Here is a 12,315-nt window from a genome sequence, read left to right on the forward strand (position 1 = left end):
GCTTCTCCCTCTGCCTGTGTCTCTGCCTCTCTCTCTCTCTCTGTGTCTCTCATGAATAAATAAATAAAATCTTAAAAAAAAAAATCTGAAGCAGCACAAATCAGCCTGTAGGAAGGAAAAATCCCAACCCTCTGACTGAATTCAGCACTGCCCACCAGTGCTTGGTGACCCGGCCCTCAGCCTGGTCCTCTGCAGCACTGTCCACACACTGAGTTACTGGCTCCTTTGCTGGATCACTCTCTTGTGATCCCCCCTCTCCTGAATGTCCCTTGTTCAGGGCCCATCTCCGGTGCCTGGGGGAAAGGGGGGGTGGGCTGTGGCCACGAGGCCTCGGCAGCAAGCTTTGTCAGGAACTGATGACAGCGTTGCAAAGGGGAAAGAGCACAGGAAGACTCAAAACACCCAGTTCCAGCCTTGTTTCCTTCTTGTATAAGCCTCGGTTTCTTCATCCGTAAAATGGGAAGGTGCTGCACTGGAAGATCTTCAGAGCACTTTCTAATACTAACATGTGTTGTTTCTAGACATAGAAAGGGCCTTTCTCTACGAGGTCACCCACAGCCCCTCACAGAGAAATGAGTCACAGAGCACCGCTCTCGGTGCAGAGCTGGGAACAGAGAATGCAACTCGAGTGGGAATGACAGCTCTGCTACTCACAGCATCTGCAGTGTGGTGGATGGCCTGAACCCTGGAGACCCATTTCTTCATTCATAAAATGGGGGAGATGCTTCCTCACAGGGCTGTGTGGGATTGGCAGGTGATTCATAAAATGCTTAGCTCAAGGCTTGACCTCTAGAGGGGCTAAACACTTACTAGTCCTCTGCCCCAAATAAGGACAGTTCTCCGCCCAAGGCATGCTCTCGGTGATTTATTTCCAGCAAGCCTGTTTCAGAGCATGTGACATGCACTGCCTTCCCAGGACACGTGTGGGGTCACTTAACTCAGAGCAAGGAGGAAAGGGGCCACCACCAAAGCTGCTTCTGCCGTGGACGGGGCACAGCAGGCACTCGCTAACTGTGGTGGAGGGACAGATCTGCATAACAACCCTATTAGGAGAGGCTCTTTTTTTTTTTTTTTAAGATTTTTAAAAATTTATTCATGAGAGAGAGAGAGAGAGACAGAGAGACAGAGAGGCACAGACACAGGCAGAGGGAGAGGGAGAAGCAGGCTCCATGCAGGGAGCCCGACGTGGGACTCGATCCCAGGTCTCCAGGATCTCGCCCTGGGCCGAAGGTGGCGCTAAACTGCTGAGCCACCCGGGCTGCCCCAGGAAAGGCTCTTTTATCCTCGTCTTACAGAGAGAGGGAACGTGACTTGCCCAAGGCCACAGAGCTGGGAAGAACCAGAGCTGTACTTGACGTCAATTCTGTCTGACCCAAAGCCCAGGCACGCTCTTCCCACAACACCCAAGGCACTCTAAGCATGTTCAGTTGCCCAAACACATGGTTTTTTTCCCTCTGGATTTCTTGGGATTTCAAGATATAGATGATTTCCCACACAGAAGTGTTCTTTTCCACATACTGCAGTCCCAGTCAAAGGACTCCAGAGTGTCCAGGTGGGGGTTATGTACTGCCTGGGGACTCAGGCCCAGTGCAGCCCAGAGCTCCGTGAATGGGGAAACAAATGAGCTTCTGAGTCTCAGTTTTCTCATCTGTAAATTGGGGACCTCTTCATACTGAGAGGTCTGAAATGGTACAATATTTGTCAAGGTGCCAATACTGAGCAGCACACAGAGGGGCTCGATGGAGGCTAAAGTCCTAACAGCTCTTTCCGATGCCCTTTGAGAACTAGGTGTTACATTTTGTGTGGGACCTTCTATACCTTTCACTCAACAAAAACCTGTGACTGGGGTGCTGGGGGAGCACTGCCAGGTGACTCTGTTGGGGTAGGTGAGGTCCAAGGAGGCCACAGTGGAGAAGAGGTGCTAAAAAAAACCGAGGAGCAGGGCTCACTAGATGGAAGAGCAGGGGATGGCATGAGCATCGAGGGGCATGTCACAGGCGGGGTGAGTGAGCTGCTGATGCTCTCCTTCGTTACTTAGGGGCACCTTCCCCAAGAGCCAGAGCTCTGAGGAGTGGTGGATGCTGGGCCCTGCCTGGTGCACACGCTGCTCAGCCTATGCTGGAGCTCGTTCTGGAGCAACCTAACCGGCCCCAAACGGAGCCTCCCGTGCCCAAGGAGCAGACTTCATCCACAGGGACAATTACTGAAGGGGCTTCGTTTACTCAGAGCCTCAGCCCTGAATCCACCGCTACAGGCCAGGCTGCTCCAACGGCCACCATGTCACTCCCCCTTCCCAGCTTCCACCGCCTGCAGATCTGAGCAGAGAGCAGAGTCGGAGAGAAGCCCTCCAAGGCGTGACCCGGTGTGTCTTGCCAACCACAACTCCCGGCCTCTCCAAACACCCTGCGTTCGCACAACACAAAGCTGATTACAGTTCTCCAGCCTGGTCCGCAGGCCTTTGCCCATTGCCATACCTTCTGCCAGGAGGACCTCCCACCCCCGCTTCCTCAGGCTGCGGAAGTCCCCTCACCTTTCAAGAGTTGCTTGGAGACAGCCACCCTGGAAGGCTCCCCCTCGCCTCCTTCCTGCCTTGGGTTGGGTTAGGTGTCCCTGCTCTGGTTGGAGCCCCCTGTGCTCACCTCCACCATGGCACCTGCTGCCATTTTTGTGCTGCCCGGCCTCCCTGGGGTCCCCTCGAAGGTGGCGGACTCCTCGAGGCTGTGGACGCTTTTTATTTGTCTCTGCGTCTCCAGTTTCTAGTGCAGGACCTAGGCCTGCGCAGACACCCTGTGCTTGCTGAATGAATTATTCACTGCAGACGAGGCAATGGGAACATTTCTGAGAAAAAGGCCAACGTGGTGGAGAGTAGGATGGACAGACCAAGGATGTGAAGAGGAGGGTTAGCGGGAGGAAGGAAAGGAGAAGAGGGAACGTGGTATGTGTGCAGGGAGGGGCCAAGGCGGGAGGCGGGAGGCCGGGAACGCTGTCTAATTAGACCACATGTGCAGAGCAGCATCTGGCTCAAAGCACAGCAGTTTACACTGCTCCTGGAGTTGTCGTGGAGACGACCACATGACCAGCCTGGAGCCGAGACTCAGGGGCAGCAATCCAGATGCACTCTTAACATATTCTGACAGAGAGCAGATGGGCAGCTATTTGCAGGGCCAAAAAATGCCAACTCCGCTCCCCTCCAGACCTGCGTGCCCTCACTGATCATTTTCATCTTGTAAAGTCATTCTTATCTGCCCTGGAACCACCAGTTTCTCCCACAGAGGAATCAGTGTCAGAGCTGCTATTTTTGTAGTTGTCCGACCATCACAACTTCCGGCCTGCTCCTATGGGTGAGGAAATGTCACCACCTTTAATGAAGGGGTCCTCAACGGCTGGACTCCACTGTCGCAGGCTCCCCGCTACGCCCCCCCCATCGCCTTCTCAATGAAAAGTACCTAAATTCCTCACTCTCTGGGCCCTATCGAACAGATAGAGGCCTGGGAGCAATGCTGCGTATGTGGGGGGAAAATACAGGCTCTGAGGCTGAGCACCTGGCGGCCAGGTACTCACCTTGAGCATGTACTTGGTCCCTCTGAGCTCAGTTTACTTGTCTGTAAGATGGGCTTTGTAATACCCACTTTCACAAGATTTTTATAAGGATTAAATTAATTATGAAAGATCCCTGAAAATGATAAAACCACATACACTTTTAAAGTGGCATAAAAGTTCTTTAGAAACCTCAAAAATTGGGATGTCCGGGTGGCTCAGTGGTTGAGCATCTGCCTTCAGCATAGGGTGTGATCCCGGGGTCCCAGGATGGAGTCCCACGTCAGGCTCCCTGCATGGAGCCTGCTTCTCCCTCTGCCTGGGTCTCTGCCTCTCTCTGTGTCTCTCATGAATAAATAAAAAAATCTTAAAAAACAAAAAAGAAACCTTAAAAATTTAAGTAAAAAGACTTAACAGGACAGTAGGAAGATAACAGAATCTTAGGCTGTGTATGAAACTATACTTTTTTACCCCCATGTATGGCAAGTAAGTCTCTTTAAAGCCTTTGGTAAGATGGGAAACCATCTAGTGTTGGAGAATCAAGCTGGGTTTGAACTCTGGCTCTGACACTTACTTAATTAGCAATGTGGTCTTTAGCATGTGACTTAAAACTCTCTAGAGCCTCAGTTTCTTCATCTATAAAATGGGAATAATCATTCTCCTCTCCTGTGAATAATTCCACGTGTGAGAATTAACTGAGACGATATATGCAAACTGCTTAGCGCATAGTGGGTGCTCAAGAAACATCATTCCACTTCCCTCCTCCCTAGTGGTTTAACAGATTTGGGGGATGCCTGGGTGGCTCAGCAGCTGTACATCTGCCTTCGGCTTAGGTTGTGATCTGGGGGTCCTGGGATCGAGTCCCACATCGGGCTCCCTGCATGGAGCCTGCTTCTCCCTCTGCCTGTGTCTCTGCCCCTCTCTGTGTCTCTGATGAATTAAATAAGTAAAATCTTAAAACAACAACAAAAACAGATTTGGGTAAGACAGGTTGAGAAATTATAGAACAGCATGAGTTCAGTCAGAGCATCTTGGGATCCCACCTACTGGCTGCGTGGCCTTGGGGAAGCACCCATCTTTTCTGAGCATCCATGTACTCTTTCGGAAGAGGAGGGGAGTAAGACCTACTGTGTCATGTTGTGTGGTTTAAAGAGAACAATGAACATAAAGCTGTTAGCATCTTGTAAATGGGTGTTACTATAGTCCTCCTCACTTTTACTGGAGATATCCTCATCCCTTTTGGGAAAAATCTGGACTTTTATGTGGGTCCAGCTAGGGGACAGATGCCATACTGTCTCAAGAGAAATGAATTTCACTTTTGATGTTGGGGCAGTACAGTAAGGTGAGGACCCCAGGTGGAGGTGTGGGAGGCTCCCGGCGCACATCAGGACAGCTGTCTGCCCAGGCTCCCTGGCCTGCTGCCTGAGTGGCATGAAGCAGGCTTGTCCAGGTGCAGTGAGACTTATTTATAAAGCATGCAGGGCTTCCCGCTGCCACACGCTCGCCTGCCATCACAGGTGTGGGGAAGGCCCAGCTAAAAATACTGCTAACGTGGGTTTAATGTCGCCCAGCAGAGACTAATGATTGTTTTAAGTAAATATTAATTATAAGAGTCACCCAGATAGAGTGCTGGAGTAGCATAAATATTCCCACATCTACATACATAGGTGAAGAGACCATTTGGGGAGACAGCTCTTTATACATCTCCTCCAGGGAGTTATTTTTTGGCTGTGGACTCTAAATATTTGGGAGGTTCCTGGTTAAACTATCTGGGCAGTGTCTTGGTATGCATGATACAGGGACTTCCTTATGTGAGAGATGATCTTCTCCAGACCAAACAACTGATTCAGTTCTGCTGGACCCTTTACATGAGGACTTGTCACAATAGTATGGAGAGCCCAAATTTGATTCAAGGCCCAGCATACTGGCTGGCTGATCTTGGGCAAGTGTCTGTCCAATGGCCCAGATGTGAGGGTCAGCAGTCTGAGATAGTGTTCTGGGTCTCGCGCTTACTAGCCCTGTCCCCTTGGGTGTGCTTCCTCCCTTCCCTGCTTGTGGCTCAGCGTCTGCACCTATACGGGAAGCTAACTTTGATCAGTGGTTCCTACATCTGGTATCCCAAGAAGACTCACCAAGGGAGGTTTTTTCATACAGATTCCTGGACCATTGCTCAGACCTTTGCAAAGCTCCTTGGATGATTCTAATGCATTTGGGAACCTGGGGGCAGGGTGGGGTGGAGAATGGGGTGGTTACAAGAGTAACAAACCCATGTGCTTTCCCTGTGCCAGATACCGAAGTGTTTTACATATACCCACTAGTTTAAGCCTCATAACAACCCCAGGAAATAGAAGCTGCTGCTGTCCCATGTTACAAATGGGAAACTGAGGCACAGCAGTGTAAGGCAACTTCCCCGGGCTCACACAGGCAGGATTTGAGCCAGGTGGTCTGGCTCCAGTCTGATAGACTATGGTGCCAAAGAAGACAGAGGCTCTGCTTCTCTTTTTCATCACCACATCCCCATGCCGAGGCAGAAGCTTCTGGAGTAGGTGATGTGCATATTCATTAAACAGTTAAGCACTTTTACTAGGCTGTATCACACACTACCTCAAGGAAGCTGGGATCACATCTCTCCATTTTCAGATGGACTTGAGGGTTGGCAGTACACTGAGCCACCTCAGGTCATTTCCCAGTGAGGGTGAGACTGGGGTTTGAGGCCAAGCCTGCCTCACCCCTTCATCTCCTACCACAGCCTCCTGGTACCACATGATAGCGAATTCCTGGCTTTGTGACATGGATGTAAGGGTTAAATGGACATGAGATGCCTTTATAAACAAAATTCCTCAACGGATCCTTCTGATCGACTGCCTTGGTTTTTCCCAAGGTGGTTATCTTCAAAGACGAGTGGGCTCAGTGAACATTTGTTGACTGAATATAAATATACCAACTGTAGCTATGACCCCGCATGGTTCTTGGAAAAAGAGCAGGTTCTCAGAGGAGTCTTTTATACCCTGGCTCTATCACTGGGACATGTGGACAATGAGTCCTAGGTGAGGCCAAGGCCACTGGTCAGGGCCCCAGATTCTGACTTTCCAGGCCCTGGATTCATGACCTTTCAGTTCCTGTCCTCTATGCCCCAAATTCCTTCTGTGATAGACAATGTCGAGAGAGAGGAGGGTGGGACTGTCTCTGACCCAGCAGGACTTGGGACAGACCAAACCCAACCTCACTCAGCAGAAATCCATTGTGAAAATCCCAACCTCCATTTTACAATGGCTTTAAGTCTTCCAAAGGCTTTGGGAGGCTGTCAAGGGGATGTGCATCCAGGGGATAGGCTGAAGTCTGTGTCTGGGGGCACCATGGTGGCTGTGATTTCCAGTCATTTCTCTGCCTAAAATAGGGACAGTCTAGTTCCCAGGAAGTGGCAGGCACCTCCCAACACCAAGGCGAGCAGGTGACTTATCTTTGGGAATATCAAATCACCCTATCTTCCTTTTCTTGATGACGACAATGATGATAGCAGCAACCATTTACTGAGTGCCTGTTATTCACAAAAACTATTATAGCTAGAGATACACATGTTGGATTATTTAGGAGAAACTGTTGATATCTGAACTTACTTTAAAATGCATTAAAAGCTCTCTGCTCCTCCCTGTTCGACAGACAGCGCATCTTCTGGTGCAGTGCCAGCCGCGTCCCTGAGACACGATGGTGAAGGTCGGAGTGAACAGATTTGGCCGCATTGGGCGCCTGGTCACTAGGGCTGCTTTTAACTCTGGCAAAGTGGATATTGTCGCCATCAATGACCCCTTCATTGAGCTCAACTACATGGTATACGTGTTCCAGTATGATTCTACCCACGGCAAATTCCATGGCACAGTCAAGGCTGAGAACGGGGAACTTGTCATCAAGGGGAATCCATCTCCATCTTCCAGGAGCAAGATCCCGCCAACATCAAATGGGGTGATGCTGGTGCTGAGTATGTTGTGGAGTCCACTGGGGTCTTCACCACCATGGAGAAGGCTGGGGCTCACTTGAAGGGCAGGGCCGAGAGGGTTATCATCTCTGCTCCTTCTGCTGATGCCCCCATGTTTGTGATGGGCGTGAACCACAAGAAGTAGGACAACTCCCTCAAGATTGTCAGCAATGCCTCCTGCACCACCAACTGCTTGGCTCTTCTAGCCAAAGTCATCCATGACCACTTCGGCATCGTGGAGGGCCTCATGACCACCGTCCATGACATCACTGCCACCCAGAAGACCGTGGACGGCCCCTCTGGGAAGCTGTGGCGTGACAGCCGAGGGGCTGCCCAGAACATCATCCCTGCTTCCACTGATACCACCAAGGCTGTGGGCAAGGTCATCCTTGAGCTGAACGGGAAGCTCACTGGCATGGCCTTCCGTGTCCCCACCCCCAACGTGTCAGTTGTGGATCTGACCTGCCGTCTGCAGAAAGCTGCCAAATGTGACAACATCAAGAAGGTAGTGAAGCAGGCATTGGAGGGCCCCCTCAAGGGCATCCTGGGCTGCACTGAGGACCAGGTTGTCTCCTGTGACTTCAACAGTGACACCCACTCTTCCACCTTCGACGCCGGGGCTGGCATTGCCCTCAATGACCACTCCGTCAAGCTCATTTCCTGGTATGACAATGAATTCGGCTACAGCAACCGGGTGGTGGACCTCATGGTCCACATGGCCTCCAAGGAGTAAGAGCCTCCTGGACCACCAGCCCCAGCAAGAACAAGAGGAGGAGAGAAAGAGAGAGGCCCTCAGCTGCTGGGGAGTCCCTGCCCCAAGTTAATGCCCCAACACACTGAGAATCTCCTGACCTCCAATTTACATCCCAGACCCCGAGGAAGGGGAGGGGCTTGGGGAGCCCTACCTTGTCATGTACCATCAATAAAGTATACTGTACCCAGCCAAAAAAAAAAAAAAAAAAAAAGCATTAAAAAACAAGATGCCATGACCAATGGATAATTACGTGACAAAGTAAGCATAGTAAAATGTTAATAGTACAATCCAGGTGGTAGGTATGAGAGTGTTCACTCTCACAAGGGGACATGAAATACCAGACTTCAGAGGGGCAAAAAATGTGGCAGGATGTGCTGTTCTGTAATCAACTAGTCTTGAGGGGACTCCAGACATGACATTGTGTTATCTAATTTATTGCTGATCTAGTGACAGGGAAGTATTAAAAGTGAGTTATAAATGAAAAACAGGCTATTCATCGTGCATCTACTGTGAGCCAGGCACTGTTTAAGCACCAGGATAGTAATGGCTAAACCAGTCAGAGACTCTCCCCTAAAAGAGGACCCTTGCGGCTCAGTGTCTGTACCTGTATGGGAAGCTAACGTGGGTTGAATGTCGCCCAGCGGAGACTAAGGATTGTTTTAAGTAAATATTAATTATAAGAGTCAGTGTCACCTCTCTCTCTTTCTCTCTCATGTGTGCACACATAAATATATATGTGCCAAGCACATGAAGACATCTACCCTCTTTCTTTTAAAATTTCATTTACTTATTCATGAGAGACAGAGAGAGAGGCAAAGACACAGGCAGAGGGAGAAGCAGGCCCCATACAGGGAGCCCGACGTGGGACTCGATCCCTGGACTCCAGGATCACGCCCTGAGCCAAAGGCAGGCGCTCAACCGCCGAACCACCCAGGCATCTCGACATCTACCCTCTTTTTACAGATATCAAAGCAAAGCTCTGAAAGGTCATGCGGCTTGCCCACGGTCATATGAGTACAGGTGGTAGGTGGGGGTTCACATCCAGGCAGGTCTCAGCCCACGATCTGGATTCTTTACTCCTTTGCCTGCCACCTTTCAAAAGGTTGCTACCATCATCAAATCTCATTTGCTCCTGATGAGAGGAGATACTTGAAAAAGTGGCACCCCAAGGTCATTTCCAAATTTCATTCTAGTCCTTCTTTTCCACCTTGCCCCTCATCAGACTGAGTCCCAGCAACCAACAGTTTTAATTCTTTTTACTTGGGAAACCTTTCAGCTTTTAGGGTGGCTTCCCCCGATCATTACCTCATTTAATCCTCACATGACCCTGAGAGATGACTCTGGAATTCCTGTAGTTAGCAGCCCGTTTGACTGGTGGCAGACTGTCTGCTCAGGCCTCCAGGGCTCGTGGAGGCTGGCAGGAAGAAAACAGAAGCTGCCCAGAGAACATCTGGAGGAGAACTGGATCGACAGGACTTTCACTGCTCACTGGGTCTGTCTGCCCCACCGGGACCCCAAAGGCCTCTTGCCAATACCCTCTCTACAGGGACCAAACGATCGTCCCTCTTGCTCTGGTGGTACACCAGGAGCCCCCCCACTTCTTGCTTCCTTTAGAAAGTAACTGCAGGGTGATTTGTGGTCTGGCCAGGGGGACTGTCAAAAGACATTCCAAGAACCTCTGGAAAGAGATTCATTTAACAGTAATGAGTGGCGAAAGCACGTGTCAGCTGAATTCCTTTTCCCAGCAGTTCACTCCCTGTGTCAGGACAGACTAACGCCGCACCACAGGCTACGACAACAACAAAAACCGGCCGGTCACTTTGGTATTAGGAACAAAGTTGTTTTAAGAGAAACGCAAGAGAAGAGATTTTCTGCAGCAGGACTGCCTTCTTTCCCCTCCCTCTGACCCTGTCAGGTTGCCCTGGTCAGTTAGGGGTTTCCTCAGCTCCCTCAGTTCTGCTTCTAGGCTTTCTCCACCCGATGTCACTGTAGCATCACCCCCAAGGGATCTTTCCAAAGGGTCAGTCTGACCATCTGATCGCATCACTCATGTTTAAAGCACCGCACTACCCCTTGCTGCCTTTGCGGGGGTTCCGAGGCTCTCGGTTGGCCTGTGAGCCCCCCGAAGCCCCCCATCTCCCGTTTCCAGTCATGCTCTCTAATACTTTCCCCACAAGCCGGACGTCTGAGTCACTGTACAGTGCCCACAGCTTCCCATACAGAGCACTGGTTCAGACCTCCCTGCTGCTCCCTTTGCCTGGAATGTCCCTTCCTCTCTCACCAGGCTATGCCCCACTCATCTTACCAGATAAAGCCCAGGCGTCATGGCCTCTGGGAAGCCATCCTGGTCACCACAGGCTCCCCTCTACGGAACTCCCTCTGGGCTCCCATGAAACCCAAACCTACCTCCACCACATTACATCAGACTGACCTCCCCCTTGAGGATGTGAGCTCCTCACAGACGAGGATGGATGGTCTCGTCAGTCCGCAGTACCGTCCTGAGCACAGGCCCCACACGCGGCAGCCGTGCTGAGTGACTGCATGACCATAAGCACCTACAGTACTGCAGGGGAGTGAGTCTCACGAAACTAAGTGGGTTTCTGAGAAGTAAAAGAAAACCAAGATAGTTCGAAACAGACCTGCACTATCCCAGAATTCCTGAAACAGACGGTGTCACAGCAAGGCAGTAATTATAGACGTGTGCACACACACGCACACATTGTTCAAAAAAATTCATAGAATGCACTTAACACGGACTTTTTTCTTATTGGAAACCTGTTTACAATCTTGTCCACTGTCAGTCTTAAATGTCACTTTTCAGAGAGATGCCTGCTGCCAGGAGAAATTTATTTTCAAATTGAATCACAGCATGTTCATGCAGAGAAGCGCCTCTTTTGAATCTCCAAATTGGAGGGAATTCAGAGAAGAGAAAGCGAGGTGATTAGGATCTGCAGAGGCTGATTCAGGAGGAAAAATTAGAGGGTAAAATATGCATGGGTGAGCCAAACAGCAGCTAGGAGTTGGCGGAGCTGGTGAGGGCAGGAAGGCAGCCCCTAGAAAACCATAGGAGCAGTGAGGATGTGCGGAGTCGGCGGCAACGGGGAGGATGCGGTGGGGGGATGCGATGGGGGGGAAGCCCAAGCAACAGGAGGCGAGTGCCCACCTGCGCCAGGTGCTGCGCAAGATGGTTTCACTCATTCAGCCTTTGCCCGCGAGATGCCGTTATCCCCACTAAAAAGGTCACGACAATGAAGTTCTGACGAAGAAACCCGAAAGAGGAAACGGTAGGTCAGGTTCGACCAGCCACGCTGCCACCAGTGAGTGACTAAGACAGTGTGGGAGGCCTCACTGTTCCTGCTATTTGCCATATGTGGGTGATCAAGGAAGGCCTCTTGGAGGAGGAGCACTTGCACTGAATCTGATTACGCTTCTTTGTCCCCGATAAGAGCATCGTTAGCTTTTAGGAGAGTGGGTCTCACCTCAGCAAAGCCTTGGGAGTGGACCCCCGCCCTCGGCTCCAGAGGTTTTGAACACACCTCTCTTCTGTGGCGGATTCTGTGCCCCTGCTGAGCCAGAGCAGCAGGCCCGTGTCCTGGCTCTTGCACCTGGGAGCCACAGGAGCTTGGGCCAGTGTGAGCCTGGCTACCTCCCTGAGAAACTGGAGCTGATGCTACCAACCTCATGGTGGTTGCTGTGGGGACAGGAAGCACGGGCGTGTGGTAGTAAGTCGGCATGTGTGTTTTCTTGTTGAACACGACCATTATACACATTGTAGGTCGCTCTTTCAGTCTTGACAAATGCGTACTCATCCTTCAGGCCCCAACTCAAAGGACTTTGCCTTCAAGAAGCTTCTCCCAAGTTGGCAAGGAGGGGTGGTCCCTGCCTTTCATTCATCAATTCAGCCAGTAATGGCTGGGATCCTGCTGGGCTATCCTGGCAGCTACCGGAGGGGAGTCAAGCAGCCTCACATTGTATCCCACCAGGGAGAACAGCTTTACTTTATTATTTTATTTTTTTAAAGATTTTATTGATTTATTCATTCATGAAAGAC

General features: G+C 50.7%; 1 protein-coding gene and 1 pseudogene across 19 annotated transcripts in view; one reads left to right on the plus strand and one right to left on the minus strand.

The window, feature by feature from the left end:
- DENND1A (DENN domain containing 1A) overlaps positions 1-12,315 on the minus strand; it is a 509,667-nt gene that overhangs the window by 77,140 nt on the left and 420,212 nt on the right. The window lies entirely within an intron of this gene.
- Positions 7,207-8,318, plus strand: LOC144285221 (glyceraldehyde-3-phosphate dehydrogenase pseudogene; annotated as a pseudogene).

Source organism: Canis aureus, chromosome 16 (genome assembly GCF_053574225.1).
Source record: "Canis aureus isolate CA01 chromosome 16, VMU_Caureus_v.1.0, whole genome shotgun sequence".
NCBI classification, from domain to species: Eukaryota; Metazoa; Chordata; class Mammalia; order Carnivora; family Canidae; genus Canis; species Canis aureus.